The following is a 16,322-nucleotide window of genomic DNA, read 5'->3' on the forward strand; positions in this document are numbered from 1 at the left end:
CAATGCAGCTGACAGGAAATACTGGGATGTTTATTGTGGGGCCACTCTGTGTGTGGATTTCCTTTTGCTGGCAAGTCATCACGGGCTTAGCGCATATCAATCATACGCACTGTGATTTCACAAATACTTTTATTTTTTAATAAATTTTATTTGCTATTTTTTATGTTATTTTTCATATTTAATTTTGTTTTATTTTGTATTAATCTTTATTTTTTGTTACTTTTTTTTCGTGTGTGGTGAACTTTAACAAAACGAGTGAGTGACTTCTCTCTCTCTCTCTCTTTTCCTGCCCTCTTTCTCTCTCTCTCTTTATCTCTCCTTTTCTTTGTTTTTTACACACAAACATTTGATTCATTTCCTTGGGACTTGACTTCTTTTTTTTTCAAAATTATAGTGCAAAAAATGTACATTTTCTTAATGAAATTTTCCCTTAAGAAAAGTGCCTTTTCTTGCCTTTCTCAAGGATTTAGCATTTAACCGTTACGTGTATGTATGTGGCTGTGTGTGTGTGTGTGTGTGTGCGTTTTGCTTTATTTTTCTGCATATTAAATGCGCTCATTCGCACTGGACGATGAGTGCAAGAGCAAGACAAGAGACGAGATCATGGCCAACACACACTCACACACAACAACAAAGGAGAGAGGAGAGAGCGGAGGAGCGTGGAGGAGCATGGGCTAGGGAAAAGAGAGTGGAGGACCATGGGGGAGGGCACAGAGCGGAGGAGCATGGGCTAGGGAAGAGAGTGGCGGACCATAGGGGAGATAAGAGAGGAGTGCTGCAGAGAGAGCGGAGTGCTTGCTGCTCTCCTCTTTTTTTTCTTCCTTTTGGGTGGGATTGCGTGGCTGTGTGTGTACAGAAAAGAAAAACCCAAGAAAAAACCCTACACAAAAAAAAATAAAATTAAAATTTTAATTTTGTTGTTGTTGTTGTTGCCTTACTTATTAAACACTCTTTTTGGTTGTTGGTTGTTGTTTGTTGGTATTTGTTGCTGTTGTTGTTGCTGCTGCTGCTGTTGTTGTTTTTAGCTATTTATTTAGTTGCTGTCATTAGCTTAAATCACAATTGGTTTGCACTTAGATTTTCTATATAGATTTGTGTGTGTATAACATAGGCAAATATATATATATATATACTATATATGTACGATGTATATAGTATATGTATTTCTATAAGGCCGTATTTTGCCTCGTATGTGCATTCCATATGCGCATACAATTTTTATTCTGATTTCAAGATTTTTTTCATTGTTGAATATTTTTAAATATTTTTTTTTTGTTTTGGGTTATTTGTTGTTGTAACTGCTGCTACTGTTGTTGTAGTTGTTGTTGTTGTTGATGTGGCTGTTGTTGTAGTTGCTGCTGTTTGTTGGTTGTTGAATGAAGCTTGAAGCCCTGCCTTGCCCCCCCGCCAGCTGCCTGCCTGCCTGCTGCCTTCTGCCTTCTGCTCCTGCCTCTGCTGCTGCTGTTGCTGCTGCTATGGATTACAACAACAACTGCCACTGCGACGACAACGACGACGACGACGACAACGACAACGACTGCGACGACGGCAACGACGACATCACGACGACACGACAACGACTGAAAGCAAAACCTGAAGCTGAAGCTGAAGCTGAGGGCAGCGCCGATACGCCACACGACGGACGATTCCCACCTACGTTGACGCCGACGCTTGGATTTTGATTGTCGTCAGCAGTTCAGGAATTACTCTCTTACTCTCACACGCACAGAGTGTGCTCCGCTCTCTCTGGTTAATGCTCGCTCGCTCGCTCTCTCTCTCTCTCTCTCCCTTTGTGGTGCTGGTTAACGCTGTGGTGAAATCTGACTGCGGGAGTTGTTAACCCACGAAAGAAGGGAGCCACTCTCTCTGCAGATGTGCGTGAGTGTACGTGCGTGTGTGTGAGAGGGAGCCCTCTGCCTCTGTGTGCGTGTGTGAAAACAGGGAGCACATGCCACAGTATGTGGCAGCACACATCTCTCTTCTAATGCGGGAAACAGGGAGCACATGTCCCTCTTGTATTAAAGTGGGAGCACATCTCTCTCTCTCTCTCTTTCACTCTCTCCCTGTCACTGCATGCGTGTGTGTGTGTGTGTGAATACAGTTATGAGTGGCTTTTCATATTTCATGTGCAATTTTAACACCTACTACAAACTAACTGCTGGAATAAATGTTCGCTTCTGTGTGTGGCAACCCACTCCCCCACTCCCTGCCCTCCCCAAAGGATCCCTCTCTGCCGCAACTACTTTTGGAAGGGGCCATCCTTTGGGGGCGCATTACATGTCTCATCTACAGATGTATGTTGCTGTTTTGGGGCACGGGGCAAGCAACATCATGTTGCATATTCATAAAAATTACGAAACTGTTTAGTGAGGCTTGGTTGTAGGTTATTGTTGCTGTTGTTTGGGGGCTAATTCCATCCTTTAATACTTTCAACTTCAATGCATTTTTTCATTGCCTACTTTTGAGCGCTAATCAGGGAGTAAGGAAGGTCTTTTGTGTAAGAGATTTAATTTTTAATTGAGAATCAAAAGGATAAAAAATGTAATTTGTATTGAACTAAATTTGTCTTCAATGCAGTAATTTACTTGGACAATGGACAAGTCTGTGAACACTGATCTAGTTAGCATTAATTGTTAAGACCTTAAAAGAAAAGTCTAGACATTTGCGAGTTGAGTTGTAAATTCAAACTAAATTTTATTCTTAAAATCAGAGCCTTATATGTGATTTGACAATGAGGTAGGAGGTACAATTTGGTAGTCTATAATTATCGTTAGTCCTACGCAGAGGATACACTTTACTGAGGGTGTCTATTTGAGTACATGCATACACTAGTTTTATTTAAGGACCGCATTTGTTAAGTGTTTTCTCCACTTGAGTTTTGTTGTCGTATTAATGGGTTACAGATCTCTGTTTACACCCGTGCAGTCATAACTTGTCTTTCTTTCTTTAGAGATCGGTGTTGTTACATGAGTTTATGTGTACAATAATCTATTTATGTTTAAACATTCTGCAAGGGGCCGAAAGTGGCATTGTATTGACGATAATATGTTCATGTTTGAACATTAATAATAGTAGTTTTCCTATCAAGAATGATTATTATGGGTGGTTATATATTGTTTCAATTACAATGCCGGACTTAAGAGTTGGCACTGCCATATCTTTTCGTTTTAATATATATCTGCTAATACATATCTGCTGTTTTAAGAACTATTCTGTCGTAATTTTTAAATAAGAAATAATTGTATACGATAAAGAAATCAATTTTTTATAAGATTGGCTAAGCGTAACTACATTACATAATTTACATGTATATTACATTATTTTTTATAATTTTTAAAACAAGCAAAGGTCTAAAATTTTTAGTAAAAAAGAATATATGTATTTATATACTAGAACTATTAGATTTAATTTTTAAATTCAAGTTATTTCTTTGAATTGTTGTTGTTAATATAATTATAATAAATATGTTCGTCATTTCTTTGCTTAAAAAATTCTCATAAATAGAGTAAAAAAAATGTATTTAAATTTAAATATTATATAAATTAATAAATAACAAAATAATAATATAAATAAAATATACAAAAATATTATTAAATTTATTTAAAAATAATTAAATTCTTCCCATTTTTCTATAAAAAAAATAGACAATTTTAATATTAGTACAAAAATTAAATACATTCACACTTTTTTTTGACATGATTTAAAACATTAAATTAAATGTTTAATAAATAAATAATAATTTTTCCATCATACTTTTTTAATTTACTCTGAAATTACCATTCATATTAGATCCCCTTTAAAAAACCTCCTCTCATTGATGCTTCATATTCGTGGACCTCTTAGAAACAAAAGAAAACGAGGGGGAACGTTGTGAGTTGCTGCGGACACCGCAACTCTAAGGTTATACCCGATACTAAGTCAGTATGGCCACTAACCATACAGCATACTGTATACTGTATACTGTATGGTTAGTGGTATGGCTCTCCTCCGGCAGACGCCGCTAATATTTAACGACACGACAAAGAGTGCGTGCGAGAGAGACAGAAAATCAGTCTGAGCGTGACGTCGGGCGCTGCGTAGCCACTGCAAATTGATTTGTTCCTTTTGGCTAAAAAAATGGTCTGATCTGATCCAGATTCAACAATCTAATAGATATGGTCATTATCTATGATTCTGCGTTTTTAGTTTTCTCAAATCTGCAATATTGTGGATGCAACAGATTTTCGTCCTTTGTGGGGGCGGATGGGGGTGGGGCGAAATTCTGAGATATACGTTTTATAGTGACATCTTAAAGGAGTGTGTGTACCAAATTTGGTTACTCTAGCCTTAATAGTCTCTGAGATTTGTGGTTGCCTCAGATTTTCGTCCTTTGCGGGGGCGGAAGGGGGTGTGGCGAAATTTGGACAGGAAACGGTCAAGGTCCGATATCACAGGAGTGTGGATACCAAATTTGGTTGCTCTGGCTTTTATAGGTTCTGAGATCCTTGAACTCATATTTTGCAATTGGCAAAACCGACCATGAAACCTGTGTGTTAGAGTGAGACAGAGCGAGAAAGAGTGAAATTGTTTTCGTGATTCTGGCTGTAATAATTATACGATCTGGTTCAGATTTTGCACTCTAGAAGATATAGTCATCTTCTACGATTCTGCGTTTTTAGTTTTCTCGTATCGTCGAAATTGTGGATGCCACAGATTTTCGCCCTTTGTGGGGGCGGAAGTGGGCGGGGCAAAGTTTTGAAATATTTTTGGAGCAGTGACATATCACAGAAGTCTGGATCCAAAACATCGTTGCTCTAGCTCTTATAGTCTTTGAGCATTAGGCGCTGAAGGGGACGGACAGACGGACAGACGGACAGACGGACGGACGGACAGACGGACAGACAGACATGGCTCAATCGACTCGGCTATTGATGCTGATCAAGAATATATATACTTTATGGGGTCGGAAACGATTCCTTCTGGACGTTACACACATCCACTTTTACCACAAATCTAATATACCCCAATACTCATTTTGAGTATCGGGTATAAAAATCACGTGATAGCCCAAAAAATATCTTTAAAAAAATCCTCTACCCCCCACAAAATGTGACCCCGTCTTGTGTTGAATTTCAGTTGTCGTTTGCTGCTTTTCGGTTATATCTGGCAGCTTATCGCAGCCCATCATAAGATTTAGCGTAAATTGGCACCCCATGACCCAAGCCCACCCCCCAACCCCTAACCCCGAGTCCCATTCGTAAACCCATCTGAGAGCCAGTTGCTTATCTAAGGCAACAAAACAGCAGAAAAACAGAAACAGAAAGATACTTTTTGAGGATTCCTGATAGCCTGTTCATTTGCCATGTCTTCGGCTCCAACACGAGAGGGAGCCAGGCGAGAGAGAGAGAGGGGGGAGAGAGCGCGATTTGATTTCCTGCGGAAATTTTGCGGGCGGGGGAAGTGGAGAGCGGAAGTGGGAGTCTGTGGGAGCCTGCGGCATAGCCGTGCGTTCCTTCTCTTACATTGTATCTGTATCTGTGTGTGCGACTGACGTCATTGAGCTTTTTATTGATTTCCATTTTAACTAGAAAAAAACAACCCAAGAAAAGTCACAGCAGAAGCAGAAGAAAGACTTGGGCTAGGACGCCCAGACGAAGGGCAATCCCACGACCCCCAACAGATGCCCCGACGAGAGGCGCAATTAAAGAGGGGGAAAAGCTTCAGTGGGGCAGGGAAGGGTAGAGGTTAATGGTAAACAGCAGAAGGCAGCAGGAGGATGCCCACAAAAGGAACTGCCATTGTCCCTCGAGGGCGCTAGAGGGGCGGATGGAGGGTAAATAAAATCGCATCAAAGTGTATACCAATCGTATAATCGTAGTATAATTTAATTTTGTTATTTGCCTTTACCTCGGACTCAACTCCGACTCCGTCTCCGATTCCCGTAATCAGCTGCACAGCTGCCGCTCTTGTGTCTATTTATTGGTTCTATTTATACGCCTAGTAGTACTCGCATGAGCGTATAAACATTCCGATTTATTTGAATATTTCTCTTGTGGCTCTATTGTTGTTTAACCAACAAACCAAGTTATGGTTTGGGTTTGGGTTTGGGTTCGGGGTAAAAATTAAGTCTATTCGAGTGTTGTTTTGCGGTAATGTAGGAATATTTGAGCTAAAGGAAGGAAGAAAGGGATAGACTTGATAGAGGGAGGATTATAGATGATAGATGGTTATTCTATGGAAGATTAGAGTTAATTGATCTATTCTAGATCTTAGATATTTTATAGTCAACTTTAGAACTTTAGAACATAAAATTCGCCTGATTTTTTTTATTAAACCCAGAGCAAAAATCCTCAAAAAATTTTGAAAATGATGACAAACTTTAAATAAATATATTTTATATTTAATTGATATATATTTATATATTTAAATTAAATATTGGAATTTCCTTGGTCCACCGAGACCAGAACAAATTAAGAGCTTTAATAAACCCTTTTTTGGTGCCGATATTATTTTCTTTATTGCATGAAACTAACTTAATTTAACCAATTGACATAAGACCTCATTAACTTTGCTCTGATAACCTAGTAAAAAAGGCAAAAATTGGTTTTTTTCGGTATATTTTGGTACTTTTATAGTCAACTTTTCTTTTATTTTTTTCCTTTATAAGACAAAAGAATTTCGATAAAAGTTTTTCCTCAAAGTCTCTCTTAAAAGCCAGCAAAGTTTTTTTTTTCAACGATATAAGCAGTGTTTTATGGGAAAATGTGGGGTGATAAGGTAAGCAAAAGACATGGAAGAAGCGTATGTATACGCTATGTAATTTAATACATATGTAATATATATATATAGGAATATATGTAATTTAATATATTTAACCGAATATTTTATCTAAATGCGGTTGTTTGTCATTTTTCTCTGAGTGTAAAACCTTCCGCAGGCACTCCAAATACGCTCCATCGCGGCGAATTCAAGAATGGTTACCAATAGCCAAGACCACAACCATCGTGATTGTATTCCCGAAAGCTTAGCCAATACCACAACCACAAACGCGAAAGAAGCAGCAGCCAAAGTTTCTGTCTCTTGGCAGAGCGAACTTTTGGCTTTCCTGCTCTCTTTCTCACTCTCTCCAGCTGAGTGAAATGTCAAAGTGACAAGCTAAGGCCTGACAATAGAAAAGCTGTTTGAGAAGAGCGGAAAAATAAACAGATAAAGCCACCACCACCGCCCTCATACCAAACCAAACACCCACCCACCCACACAAACCGCCCACTCAGCAGCAGCAGCAGCAGCAAAACAACCCCCCAAAAACCAGCACAGAAAAGAAATAAAATGCTCACAAAAAAATAAATACAAAGAAAATGCGAGAGAATAAAGATTCTAGGAAAACCAAAAAATGTCTTCCAAGGGAACGTTCAAAAAAATGCGCCACACGCCAAGCCACCCACATAAACAATTGCAATGTGAAATAAACCTCCCCAAAAAAGCGCGTACTCTCTTTTTGATTTTGCTCTTGCTCTCTCTCTCTCTCTGTCTCTCTATTTGGGATGCTTTCTGGCTGTGTGTACGTGTGTGCTCTGCCTCTGCGCGGAGGAGCAATCTCAACAGAGATGGGGCGAAAATCTCTAATAAGGATGCATGAAAAATTCATGGCCTGGCATCGCACACAGCCTGCCTTGGCTCGGGAGTAAACGACAACACTTTGACTCTGTCACACGCAGCGAGAGAACCACAGAAAAAAAAAACACACCAGACACAAAATAAAAAGAAATAGAAACACACACACACACACAGAAGCAATCGAATTTCTGAACGAATCTTTCTATCAATTGTGCAATAAATAAATCGCTGCATACACTGCAGGGCGCAGTCGAAATCCCCGAAATCCCCGAAAATCCCGTTTATCGCGAGTGCTACGCAAATTTTTGGCAGGCAGGCAGCATAGCATCCTTCCAACGCGGCGGCGGTTGTATAATTTCCTTCCTACATTACCGATTTGTGCGGGTAACCGGGGGGCAGACCGGGGTAACGGCAGCGGCCAAAGAGTGGGGAAAGAGGAGACGAGAGGAGAGGAGAGCAGCAGAGAAGGCCCGGAAAAAGTTCTCATACAATAGCTAAAAATATATAAGCCAGCAATGAAAACCTAATTGAATAAATGATTCGGAGTGCCTCTAAACAGGATAATTGCGTGCGTCTTGTTGTTGTTGTTGTTGGCCCGTGCTCGGTTTTTTTCGGCGAACGTGGACCCAAAGCGGAATCGGTAAAAGTTACTGAAAATACCAACAACAAAATAAAATAAAATACAAAAAAGTAAAAAAAAAAGGAATACATAGAGAGACGGAGAATAGTAGCCGCTGCCGTTGCCGCCTGAAAACCAGGAAGGGAAGAGAGAGAGTGGGTAGAAGGAGAGGGGGAGAGAGTGCGGTAGAACGAGAAGGAGCAGCAGAGGGAGCGACGAAGAGAGAGAACGCGGAGTTGGGAGAGAAACATCAACATCCCATCCATCCATTACTGCGTCGTCGGAAATAAAAGAGAGTAACCAAGAGAGAGCTTCAGTGGAAGAGAGAGAGAGAGTGGACATTGTGGAACCCATTCCAAGTGGAAGCTAAGTTTATAAACAAAACGTTAATTACTCCAAAAGAAAGCAAAGAAATTAAACAACAGAATAAATTGGAAATTAACAAAATTAAATTAAATCCGAAAATGGAAAAAAAACGTAATTATTAAAATCAATTGATTAAAACCGAAAAATAATTTTTTACAAAAACAAATAGAAAACGGATTAAAACCATCAAAAACGAGCCAAAAATAAGAAATTCAAAGAATTAAAACCAAAAATAAAAAGAAAATTACAAATTGTTGGATTAAAACCCAAAAAGAGCGCGAAAATTGAAAGGATTACGAAAGAAAACAAAAGGAAATGTAAAATCAACTGATCAAAACCATAAATACCAAAAAAGAGGCCTAAAACCCCAAAAAAGGCAAATGTTATACATTTACATCAAATGATTTAAACCAAAACCAAGCAACTTCGAAGAAAACTTAAGAAACCCTTCATGAGAAGGAAAACAAAAAACGAAATAATATTTCTGAAAGGTTTATAACAAAAAGCCACAAGGAGATGTAACAAACAATTGATTAAAACCCAAAGCGAAACCCACACATATCATGTAAAACGCTCGAAAAAGCTTGCTGAAAACCCCAAAAAACCAAGCTCCATTATCTCAAAGAAAAACCCAAAACCAAATGAATTAGTCTAAGGAAGAAAACGTTGTGCAAATTATCGCATACATATCAAACGCTCTTTCAAAGAGCAAAACCCTAGCATAAATATCGCATACACTACACCTAAGAGATAGAGTATCTACAAATTATACATAAAGGAATAAATGAATTCTTAAGCTAAAAAGCAGAAACAGAAGCGAAAGCGGAAGCAGATTTTTGTTAGAAATTTTACATCAGTTAACGAATGGAGTAAAAGAAGGAAGAGTTATACAAAATATCAGAAAACATATCATTGAGGTTGCCTCAATAGCAGCAGCATCAGCAGCAGCTACAAAACATATCAATTATATATATAGAGACTAAGGATATTAAGGATTCAGGAGAAGGATCATTGTTTACTTTATCAAAAACGAGGACCAATTTCTTATGAGAGGACGAACCACTCAAAAGGAATTAATGCTAAAAAGGTAAGCATTTCTTTAAGTACAATATTTACAATAGATTTGACAAATGTAGCCAGGGATTCTATGAATAAATTTCTTAGAAAATCAATGAATGCAGCCAACCAGAAGAGTCCATCAGGAATCTATTTCTTTTTTAACACAACTCTCAGTCTTTTAAAGAAACTTGTCTAAAGTTTTTTTTTCGTTACAAAAAATGTCAAAATTTTGATAGTTTTTTCTATTGAAAACCAAAGCAGCTTGAACATTTGTGATTTTCTTCGTTATACTCAGGACAGCAGATGTTTTACTTATCACGTATGTACATTTCTGGGTGACTGTATCCAGGAGCACAAGACTGACAACCAAAGGCCTTCCTTTAAAGATCATGTAGTATTAAAAACCACTCGGGGAGTGCATATATATATCTGGAAGAATGATATTGGTCTATGGAAACTGCGGTCCTTATTTGACCAAATCCTGCCGCATGACCTTCTCCATCGTCTTCTATCACAAGGGTATGCCCAATTCCGCCAACAGTCAGCTCGACAGACTCAACGGTGGACTAAAATCTTTATCAAGATGTTCACAATTAAAATTGTAATGGAATTTAATAAAAAAGAAGGAAGTTCCGGCAGTCATAAAATATATATATTCGACTTGTAGATCTACCAGATGTGAAAGCTCAAGAAGCCAATCTTTAGGCCAAAAAGAACAGAATTTCATATAAACCTTTTTATTCTTTTTTTTAAATGTTCGCCTCAAAAACAACCTTTGTTGTACTTTAAAGACCAATTGCTTCAATCTCACTCAGTTGATGGGAAATTTGAGATTAAATTGGATCGAAATTCAATGAAGAACTATATATTTTGTACCTACATATTTTTTTGTAATACCTTTTCTTTTGCTAGATATTATATATCTGAGTTTATTTACTTTCTATATAATATTATTATTTCATAGTAATAAATAATAATAATAATTATTTTATAACTTTATTAATAATAATATAATAATAATAGTTATTATTTATAATTATTAAGATAATAGTTATTATTTATAATTATTATTATAGTTATTTATTTATAAATATATATTATTTTCTAGTTTTTTATTTTATTTTATTATATTACTTTATTTCTTTCTACTATAATTGTACTCCCAATTCTTATTCTTACACCTTTACACCTTTCCTCTTCCACCAAATGTTCCAGGAACTCCAGGAATGTTCCCAGAACACCCTTTGGTTTCTTTAAAAAGCAATTCCTTCAATTCCATTCCTTGTTTCCCCGTCAGTTCTAGGCTCTTCCTCCTCAAGTGAATAAATATCTGTATTCGAAAGTAAAAAATATTTCTTTGAATCCAAAAATCGTACATTCAAAAGTCAAAAAATAAACGTTTTAACAATTGTACTCGTAAAAATCGCCCGGCCCCAAAAGCAATCATAAACCATGGTTGGAGGGGGGGTAGGGGCCCATGCATAGGTGGGATAATCCATAAAACAGACCAAAAAATAAACACAACAGAGGCCGAGAGGCCAAGAGGCTCGTCCGCCAGTTCACATGCGTATGGGCTCTACAGGGGATACGCTTTCGCCCCCCCCCCCCACTCCCCTCCCCTCTCTTGCCATCTAGCTATCTCCCTTTTGGCGTTAAACCGTAATGAGCCTGTCGAAGTAAAATTTGTTGCTGCAGCCACAAAACAAACTTGCGACCAAAATCAATATGAGTGTGTGTGTGTGTGTAAACAGCTAGAAAAATCCACCAACACACAAGCAGGGCAGGAGGGGGGCCACAGGGCGTCACCAGCGTCGCCACGCGCGCTATTAAAATTTTCATTTTTATGATTATCGCCTGCGAAAATCCGCAACAATTGTTGGAGTTCACACGGCACACGAGGGGAGGGTTAAAGGGGTGAAGGGGGGAGGGGTGGAGTCTAAGGACACCTACGATGACGAAGCCAAACAGAAAGGCTTCTAACCCCATGCATGCCCCATGCGTTTGTGTGTGTTTTTCTGCTGGCAAATGTTTAACTTTGGCCATAAAATTAAATTTAATTTTCAATTACTGCGGTTTTCCACCTCCCCCCCTTCCCCACCCACAACATGGCAACATTTTCCACGCTTCAACAATAATAACTGAACGATTGAATAATTCCTTGGCGACAAAAAAGACAGAGAGAGAGAGTGTGCCCCTGGCTCTACCTCTGGACAAATTGTGTGGCTTACATTTTGTCCATTAAAACCGTGTAGGAGGAGCCTTAGCCTGTGGCCACTTTAAGGCTTCGCTCGTTGCAGCTGCCACAATTTGCAGGCAGCATCAAAAATGTATGCGGCCCCTTCGCACTGGCCAGCAGCAGCTGCTTCGACTTTCCGACTTTTCCACGTCCCTTCATTATTCAGCCATGGGGCAGCGGCAGCGGCAGCCAGTCTTTGGGGCTGCATACTTTCAGGCGTCATCGTCTAATGACTGCAAAAATGAGCTTCAGGGAACGTGGCCGCTGCTTTTGCCGCTTTTCCCGCTGCTGCGAAACTTTCCCACCAAAGTGGGTGAAGGTAATTTTCCACGTGGTCCTCCACGTCGTGTCGACATTTCATGCAAATTGTTTCTGCTACTTTTTATACCGGGTTTTTTGTGTTTCTTGTGGCACCGCCTCCCCCCCTCCTCGTGCCACTATTCCTCGGTTCTTATTGCGTGAGAGAGAGGTGGTTTTTCTCTTTTTTTTAGCCAAGTGTTGCTTTGTAGTGCTGCCCTTTTTTAAGGGGTATTCCTGTAGTCGTCTACTAAGTGGCGTAATTCAACATTAGAGTGCATATTTTATGGCACACGCAGGTTGATTGGCCAAAGGCAGATGATGTCATCACTTTCGAGTGAGGGCGAGAGCCCAGAGGCGGCTATCGAAGGGGCTACAGGAGAGAGAGACAGCTATCGAAGGAGCTACAAGGAGGTTGGAAGCTATGGATGGAGCTACAGAAGAGGGACAGCTATCGTAGGAGCTATAGGAGGGGTTGGAAGCTATGGATGGAGCTACAGGAAAGCGCAAGCCATCGAAGGAGCTACAGGAGTGGTTGGAAGCCATCGAAGGAGCTACAGAAGAGGGGCAACAATCAAGGAGGACTGCAGATCGAAGCTCTTGTAGAAGTAATTCCTTATTGCCCCTAAAAGGTGTCAAAAGTCAATCTTTCTCTTTCGCTTAAACACTTCTGCGCTTCTCTTCACTTCCCTACGCATCAAAAATTAATCAAAATTCATGTAGCATACTTCCCAGGGTGCTCCCCCCCCTCTGCCAACCTGCCACAACAAATGCAATTAGGCTGCGTCTCCTGTGTGTGTGTGTGTGCTTGTGTATCTGTGTGAAGCAATCATTTAAATAGCTTACGTTTTGGGGCACCTCAGACCTGTCATATGACAGGGCCTACAGCCCACATACCATCATACATCATACAGAGAGAGGAAAACCATGGAAAACCCAAGGAACCTTCGTGGCATACACAATTTTTGTGCCTCCCTCCGAAAAGGCCAAGGACCCCCCTTTGTCTCTTTTTGTGTGTCTGTCTCTTTTCGGTTCATTACATTAGATGACACGCCCTCCCCCCCCCCCCCTCTCTAGCTGTATCCCTTTGTACCCCTCTGTACGTCAATGTGTGACAATGACGTAGTAGAACATTTCATTTTTTCGGCGCAACTTTCGGATGACTAACAACAGCCCCCAAAGCCTGGAAAAGCCACGCACTTTTTTGTCCTTCCTTTACCTTTACAACCACCCACCCACCCTCTCTCCATGGCTTTGCCTGTGTGTGTGTGCCTCATTTTTAATTCATGAAATGTTTGCCACTAACAAAAAATTACACTTAATGCTAACCTCCGACAGAGAAGAGAGAAAGATAGAGAGAGAGAGAGGAGTGGGCCAGGGGTTTCAGGGGGTTTCGGGGAGCCATTGGATAATTGTCACTTACGGGCAGGTCCTGTTTCTATATATCCTATCCTATATACCATAGCCTCGAGGCGGAGGCGGCAGCGCAGGTGGCGGCATATACATATACATTTATTAAATATTTATGAAAATTACACGGGGACTGGCAAGACGGTCACAATCTACCAGTATATATCCCGGAAAATATACGTATGCATGTCAGTGGGAAATTGATTGACTGACTGACTGACTGACTGCTGATTGACAGCTGCTTTCAGTTGCGAGGGGGCCGGCCGGGAGTTGGGAAACTTGTGTGGTTTTTCCCAGAGTTTTTTCCAGTTGTTGTTGTGTTATAATTGTCCCATTAGGCTTAATTTTTAATGGGTCAGTGGGAGCAAACTTTTCGGAAGTCCACATATGAACAGATGCGTTCAACCCCGTCCCCAACCCCCTCCCCAACCCCCCATTCAACCCTTAACGATGACCAGTTCTAATCACATTCGACAGCTGTCTCGGGGCTATAAAAACCTGTTTTAAATTGGGCCAATTTATTAGACATGCAAATGATGTTAATAATGGGGGTTCCTATGCCCCAAAGGAGTGCCTTCTCCTACCCCAAGAAGGGGCCATCTCCTGCCCCAAGGAGGGGCCCTTCTCCTGCCCCAAGAAGGGACCTTCTCCTGCCCCAAGAACGGGCCTTCTCCTGCCCCAAGAAGGGGCCTTCTCCTGCCCCAAGAAAGGGCCTTCTCCTGCCCCAAGAAGGGGCCCTTCTCTGCCCCAAGAAGTGCCCTTTCCTGCCCCAAGGAATACCCCTTTTTTCCTGCAAAGAAAATTCAAATTTCAAGAAGTAAAAGCCACCGAAACTGATTTCCACAGCATCAAGTGGATTCCAATTGCTGCTCCTTGGATGCAGCTTCCTTTTGGGGCAGAAATGCACCTTCCTTTATGCAGGGGGTTTTCCCTTCTCTCTCTCTGTCTGTCTCTCTCTCTCTGTTTGCTTTCAATTTGATATTGACTGATTTGTAATTTAAGATAAGCAAATGGAGCAGCAGCAGCAGCAGGAGCATTCAGCAAAGAAGGAGCCGGCAAAGCCATGTCACTGGAGAAGCGTAAACGCAAAGGAAAACGCAAATGTTTTGTCAATATTTGTCCCGAGTAGTGGAAGATTCGCAATCGGAGACGTACTCTCAGGTGAACGTTTAGTGGAGGAATGCTTTAAGGACACAGCCACTGATTGATTCCACAGATAGAGAAAGATAGAGAGAGATATTCCACACAAATAGATAGAGATAGAGAGAACAATGATGGTCTCCCCAAATGAGTTTATTTGCTCCGACATCCAATGACCCAGAGTCAGAACCGGAGCCAGTAGGCCAGGCCGGGAGTAGTTCAGGCCAAGAAGTTAATTGAAAGACTTAAGCCAGCCTTTAAGGCATGGCAGAAGAGGCAGCAACAGCAGCAGCAGCAGCAGCAGCAGGCAGTTTCTTGGCATCTTAGCCGCAAGAACCGCTTTTCCATTGCTGCTGCTGCTGTGCCCAAAGAATCTGTGTCAAGTTGACATTTTGACTAATTTAAAATGGTAGCCTCGGGGGCGGACAAAACGAGGGGGGATGGAAAACACACACACACACACACAGGCAGAGAAATATATACACTCTTACACGCTGTCCTTCCCATACATAATAAAATCTTTTGGAAGAGGCAGAAAACGCACAAAAGTATGCTACACTTCTTGTACGACACAATCACGACCGTACACACACACGAAGCACACACACTAATGAACACATATACTATGGCACATTTATACAGTCCCACACACACACACACACACCCGTGCATGTACACGGACACATACTAAGGCAGAAACATGATTTTTCTTGTGGCATATTGTGCAGCAATTTTCTGTAGCATACTTTTGAGCGGCACCGGGCAGCCACCAGATGAAAGTTTGCTCTCTTCCCACTCCACCCATCGCGCTCCCCTCACCCATTTGGCATTTGTTTAACTGCGCCACATTTTACGGCATTAACCCAAATTAGCTCTTAACATAAAACTCATTTGCCATTGGGTTTGGGGTCCACATCCACATCCACATCCCTCCCGTCCCCTCTCTCTCACTCTCTCTCTCATCCTCCTCTCACTCTTTAAATGGGGGAAAAAAGAGCGTATTTTGTTAGCAAACATCAGTTTGTTTGCTCTGCGTAAGCTTTTTCCAGGCGGTTTGGGGCGGAGGGTATGGCAAGGCATTAATCAAATGATTTTTTGATTATCATGCAAGTGAATTAATTATGATGGTCTTTTGCCTACTGCCACCCTCTTCACCCACCAAAAATTATTGGTACTCCCCCCACCACCGCCCCCCCTTCTCCCAATCCATCGTTTCGTTTCCGTTATTGATGAATATTTTTGTCCTTGGACAGGGAATAGAATATTTATTGTAGGTTACACAAAAACAACACTAATCTCCATTTTCCAGGGAAAGAGCGTGGGCCCTGACCACGCCCCATTTACGCCCGGCAGGCATTTGTCGCTCTGTTGTGTAATGATTATTGGGTTTCGTTTTTATTATCAGGAGTATAGAATGCCACCCTACCTGCTCCTTCGTAGAGTGAGAATTAAGTGGCTAAGTGTTTGAATAGAGATATAGGGGTATAGGGTTTTCGGACGGTTCGATATACGATTGGTTGACTGAAGAAAATTGTGAAGGGAAGGGAAATTGGTTTAATTCGTATAGATTTAATGGAATAAAGATATAATGGAAAATAA

This window comes from Drosophila persimilis, unplaced genomic scaffold (genome assembly GCF_003286085.1).
Source record: "Drosophila persimilis strain 14011-0111.01,24,50 unplaced genomic scaffold, DperRS2 tig00003933-arrow-pilon, whole genome shotgun sequence".
NCBI lineage: Eukaryota > Metazoa > Arthropoda > Insecta > Diptera > Drosophilidae > Drosophila > Drosophila persimilis.